Consider the following 6,150-nt stretch of genomic DNA (forward strand, 5'->3'; position numbering starts at 1 on the left):
TGCATTCCAGGCGTTGACCACTCATAAGACCACAGGTGGATGATGAATGTCCCCTCCCAGAGGAAATAAAAGAGTAGCGAAAGGGGAGTGGAGTTTGCAGGAGACCATTAGTTCACTTCATTGGTTCGTGACTCTCAGAGACTCCTTGCCAAGTTTTGCAGAGATCGGCCTGTCAGCTCTCCAAGCCAGAGAAGGTCTGTGACTGTAAATCCTCCCTCGAAAGACTTTGCTGGAAGTGAATGAGCAGAATTCACAGGAAATTAACAAAAGGGTTTTTCGTTGGGACAAGGAGTTTGCTGCATGCTTTTGGGAAGCCTCGGTCAGAACAATGGGAGCTGGGTAACCACTGGAGAAGACAAACTAAAACACTCCTGAGGTCCCATTAAGCACCCCACAGTTGGTTGCTCCGTTGGTTGATGAGACATTGATTTAAACCAGTGAATTTGGCAACATGGCTGGCTGAGGAATTCTGGGAGCTGAAGTCCATAAGTCTTAAAGTTGCCAGGTTTGGAGACCCCTGATTTAGACCTTAGATCTCCAGCCATCAGAGGACACCAATTCAAAAGATCAGAAGGAATCCTCCTGATCTCCACAACAAAGAGTAAGAAATATATAGACACTTGAAGCTAGCAGTATCTCTAAGATGGATACTGGTGTACTTTTCCTCCTTCACAGCTGTCATTCCCTTTTCGTGGTGCTTGATGCATCACAGCGTAATCTTGTGCATATTCTTTTGCCACCTGTCACTAGAGTAGGCATGATTTCTAATTAAACACAATTATTTGTTGAGTGATATATTTCTTTGCTCTCTTTCTCTCTCCCTTTCGTCTTTTATATTTCAATGCCAGTCACTCTGTCATGAATTTGTCAAGTCTCCAGTCCCAGAAGATTATCTTTGAAAAAATGTGGAAGCGTAGACATACCTACTTCCATTTCAGCTTCGGGAGCACAACAGATTCCTGCAGCTGTGCTCTGAACATCTTAATTCCATGTGAATCCTGAGACGAATGGGCTTGTTCAGCAGTTCCTACATTGATGCAACAATCCCACACTTAGTGGTGTCTTTGGGTTGCTGGGTCAGAATGCAGTTCTACTTTATGGGACTGAGAAGCTTGCCATGGTACTGCCTTTTCCCATTGGCTGAATTCTCTTTTGAAGTTCTCCCATCCCAGAATTTATTAAAGTTCATTTTGGCAAAAATGCTTTTCAAATTCCATATGGAATGGAGGGAGCGAGGGAGGGAGGGAGGGTGCGAGAAAGGGGCGCAGTGACTCCGTGGCTAAGATGCTGAGCTTGTCGATCCGAAAGGTTGTGTGGGAGAAAGAGAATTAAGTTTGTGTGGAAAAAGAGGGTTACAACAGCTCCTGCCTTACAGTTCCCAGAGTCTATGCATAAAAGGAGTCTGCTCTAGCTTGGCAAGATTCTGTCTACAGTTGAGGAACAATAAAGAAATTGCTTAGAATTATCTCCACGTACCTTTTTTAGAGGGGACGCAGTGACTAAGATGCTGAGCTTGTCGATCAGAAAGGTCGGCAGTTCGAATCCCTAGCACTGCGTAATGGAGTGAGCTCCCGTTACTTGCCCCAGTTTCTGCCAACCTAGCAGTTCAAAAGCATGTAAAAAATGCAAGTAGAAAAATAGGAACCACCTTTGGTGGGAAGGGAACAGCGTTCTGTGCGCCTTGGGCATTTAATCATGCCGGCCACATGACCACAGAGATGTCTTTGGACAGCGCTGGCTCTTCAGCTTAGAATCTGAGATGACCCCGTAGAGTCGGGAACGACTAGTGCATATGTGAGAGGGGAACCTTTACCTTTACAGCTGCATGACTCTTCGCCCAAATTCTGGGAATGCTAATTTTACAAAATGCAAAAGGGAAGATATCCAAAATCAACACCCCTTTTTCTCCCACTTATTAATTCTTCACCGAGGGAAAAACACATAGAATTTGCATTGAACTATGAAATGAAGTGTGCAGGGAGGAAAGAGAGCAAATATTAAAAGCTCTTAATGGCCTTTTGTTTTAGCAAGAAGCTCTATTAATCACCCTGCTGCGTGAAGCTCAAATTCTCGCCAGAGATCTTGTTCAATGGAGTTTTGGTCAGTGCAAACTCTGAGCAGGGAGGGAAAAAAACAACAACAGGGATAACTGGGCCAACACCAGTTAGTTCCTAGCCGGAAGGCAATTTGAATTAAAATAAATAAATCAAACCCAATTTACATATCACTTTCAACCTCTGGGTCAGGCTGGCTTCACAATTTTATTTCTTGAAAGAAAATTCCCAGCTTCTCCATGGGAATCTTTTCATTTTTAAGTGAAACCAGACAACCAACAGCACATCGGGTCATCTCTTGTCAATATTTACTTACCTAAAGAGATAAACTGGAAAAAAAAACTCAGACACATCACTAGAAGCTAAAAGCATAAGGCTACGTCTGATTTACTTTGGCCGCGTCCTGCGTGTAAATTCACTGGAGAAGGCAACGGGAACTAGGAATGTCTATGGAGATTCTCAGTCATCCAAGGTCATGGTTGTCCCAAAGGTGCTTTCTTCCAGAAGGCACTGGACTTTCTTTGGTTTTTCCTTGAAGACGTTTCTCTTCTCCTCCAGGAAGCTTCTTCGGTTCACTTTTCTTCAGTCCAGCTTCTTGGATGAGAAGCGAAACGTCTTCAAGGAAAACCAAAGTCAAGTTGTGTTGGAAGAAATGTCCTTCTGGGTTCAGTTCCTTGGTTCACTTGGTTTGAGGTCCTGGGGAAAAGGGGGGATCACCTGCCTTGAAGATCTTGAAGAAAGAAAAGGAGAGAGATGCTGAGAGTCAGAATGTATTATGTGCATTGCGCAGGCGTAGGAGAAGGGGGGCCCACGGGTGGGTTTAAATGGTTTACATGGTGGAGGGAAATACAAAATTGCAGGCTTGACTTTATTTCACTCGTGTTTTGCATTGTGGGTTGGTTGGAAGCACCGGACAGGCTTATAAAGATTATACTCATGACAAACTGCCTGCTTAGTTATCTTGTCTGTTTTCTTTACCTGAATGGAACCTGACACCTGGATTTTATGCCCTCTCTTGGGCTTTGCCTTAGAGTTTCCTGTTCCTGTACAAGAAATGTGTCCCATTGGCTCTCAGATTCCTGGGGGGCGGGGGTCTTAGCTAATTTTTTAGGCTCTCTGTGTCCCAGACTTGGCTGACCATGAATGAGGGGTGGGGGAAACAGAAGAAGAGGATTTCCAACTTCCTGCTGACTTCCCTATTGACTTTGCTTGTGGGAAGTTGGCAAGGGGAGTTGGACATTTATAATGCCTTGGTAAGGCCACACTTGGAATACTGCATTCAGTTTTGGTCGACACGATGTACAAAAGATGTGGAGACTCTAGAAAGAGTGCAGAGAAGAGCAACCAAGATGATTAGGGGACGGGAGGTTAAAACATATGCAGGAACTGGGTAGGTCTAGTTTAATGACAAGAAGGACTAGGGGTGACATGATAGCAGTGTTCCAATATCTCAGGGCCTGCCCCAAAGAAAAGGGAGTCAAGCTATTCTCCAAAGCACCTGAGGGTAGGACAAGAAGCAATGGATGAAAACTAATCAAAGAGAGAAGCAATTTAGAACTAAGGAGAAATTTCCTGAAAGTGAGAACAAGTAATCAGTGGAACAGCTTGCCTCCAGAAGTTGTGAATGCCCCAACACTGGAAGTCTTTAAGAAGATGTTGGATAGCCATCTGCCTGAAATGGTATAGGGTTTCCTGCCTAGGCAGGGGGTTGGACTAGAAGACCTCCAAGGTCCCTTCCAACTCTGCTATTGTATTGAAATCATGACCGTGCAACCATGGTTAACCAAAGTGGTTTGGTGGCACTGCAGCGGTCATCCCTTTCCCTATAAAACTGGCCTGAAAAATCCTTGAAATTTCAATTCCACAGGAGCAATGGGCGCCGGAGCTTGTACACGTTCTTTAAATTAGACCACTTGAAGTCGCTTGATCCAAAAATTATTGTCCTGTGTGATGCTTCGTTTCAGCTAATTAAAGGTGACAAACAGACAGGAGCAGTTTTTTTTTTAACGGCATGTAAAAGCCAGATAGGCGGCAGAGGAAACCGATTTTCCTCGCCAGCTGCTGTGGAGGGCTGATGGCCGTGGAGGGGCCTGAACCTTCCCACGGCAGTTGGGCAAGGCTAGGAGTAATCCTACGACCTGCCGTTTGGATACGTTTCCAACGTCATTAAAATGAAAGATGGACAACGCGGGCAGCCGGAAGCTGGGCGGAGAGTCCTTTGGCCGCTTCTGCCTGGCTAAAAAATGTAGCGACTCTTGCGCGACTGAGAAGGGGATTTCTTGGGGCAGTTGCAAGCCTGGTTGGCCTTTCAGATAGTACAGGACACGCTGTCTACGCTCAAGAAAATCCCACATTGGCCTGCATGCAGAGGAGTGAATTGAGGTGTCTGAGCAGAGCAATCAGAAGTCAGTCTGGATAAAACCGTTTCTGGCCTCCCAGAGGCTCGAGGAAAGCTTCTGGAGCCTGGGGAGGGTGAAAACATCCCCTCCCGCCATAGTGCAGAAGAACGAGGAGGCCATGCCCTCCATGGCCAGTCCCACCCAGCCACCAATCAGAGAACCAGTTGCTAACGTTTTTCAATCCCACCCCTGCTTATAGGGCTCCCTGCCCCTTTTTTCCCCACTGTCCGCAAGGACAGCCAAAGACACGAGCAGAAGTTCAATTCAAGGACCATGCCGGTTAAACCTTAGATGCGGAAGGAAGAAGTCAATAACTTGTCTTTTGTAACAGGACCGGCATCTTGGTGCTCAACCTTGGCCTTCTCCTGCAGAAAGCTGGGCTGTTCCAACGTAAGGGAAGGGTGAAGGTATCCCGTTTAAAATAACCCTATTCACATTTAAATGGAAGGAAATCAAATTTAGATTCTCAGCTGTCCATACATTATTATTATTATTATTATTATTATTATTATTATTATTATTATTATTATTATTATTATTATGTGTGTGTGTGTTATGGTTGGTCTGGAGCACAGCCTCGATTCAAAGTCCATGAGTGGCTGTTGGCCTAGAAAATGTTGGCTTAAAATTAACTGCCTGGGATAGATGGGGAGGACGAATTTTAGCGGACACATCGGGTTACGATCCAGTAGGGTGTAGAGGTTGAACATGTTGGACCACGACCGAGGAGAACCAGTTTCAAGTCCACCTTCAGCCATGGAAGTTCACAGGGTGATTTGGGGCCAGGAAATGGTTGTCTCTGCAGGGTGGGGCGCTCCCTGCACCGCATTTTGGCTCCCCGGAGGCTTCAGGAAGGCTTGCTAGGCCCAAACCGGTCAGAACCAGCTTTAATACCACCTCTGCTTAGACATTCTGCGTAGAGAATCTGTCTTAACTCCCATCAGCCTTCCTCTGAGCGGTTTCCCCCAGGTTTTGCTGGTTCATTTTTTTTTTTTAAAAAAAACAAGTGTCTGGTATGATCTTTTCCTCCCCCACTACCTCTGTCCACTGGTGCCTAACATATTTATCATCATCATTCCCTCATTAGCTGGAACACATCAATAAACTCCAGCTCACGCTTGCTAATCACAGCTTTGCCCAGCCTTTGGTAGTGTGGGAGCTGTTTTGTCACAGTCGGAAGGCAGAGATAGTTGGTGCAAAGCAAGAGAGATACAGCCGACCCTTTGCGCATTATGCAGCGCAGGGATGGGGAAGGGCAGCAGAGAGTTGGCTTTGGGGCAGCATCCCTACATCGGCCAGTTTTTGAGGACAGGAGAAGACAATGTGGTCATCTCTACGTCATTCAACAGAATGTCATAGTAGCAGGGTAGGGGTGTTGTTGTCAGACACAAACAACTAAACCCACGGTCAACGTTCCGACTGATGGACCCAACCAAAGCAAGCATGGCCGAGACGATCCAATCTCTGAAACTTTTTTGAGTACATCCTTTTGGCATTGATGACAGCAAAACCAGATCTAGCTAATTCCTGCACAAATCCACATAATTGAAGTGTAGGATTCTCCCTCCTCCTATTAAAGCAGGTCATGTTGTCCAATTGAGCCTCATTGTATTGTTATGAGAAAAAGGCTTTGGCAAACACCTGCTGAAATGTCCTTGGCTCCCATGACTGTCTTACTGATGTCTGGAGTCTACATT

Source organism: Natrix helvetica, assembly GCF_964273705.1.
Source record: "Natrix helvetica genome assembly, chromosome: 12".
Lineage (NCBI taxonomy): Eukaryota > Metazoa > Chordata > Lepidosauria > Squamata > Natricidae > Natrix > Natrix helvetica.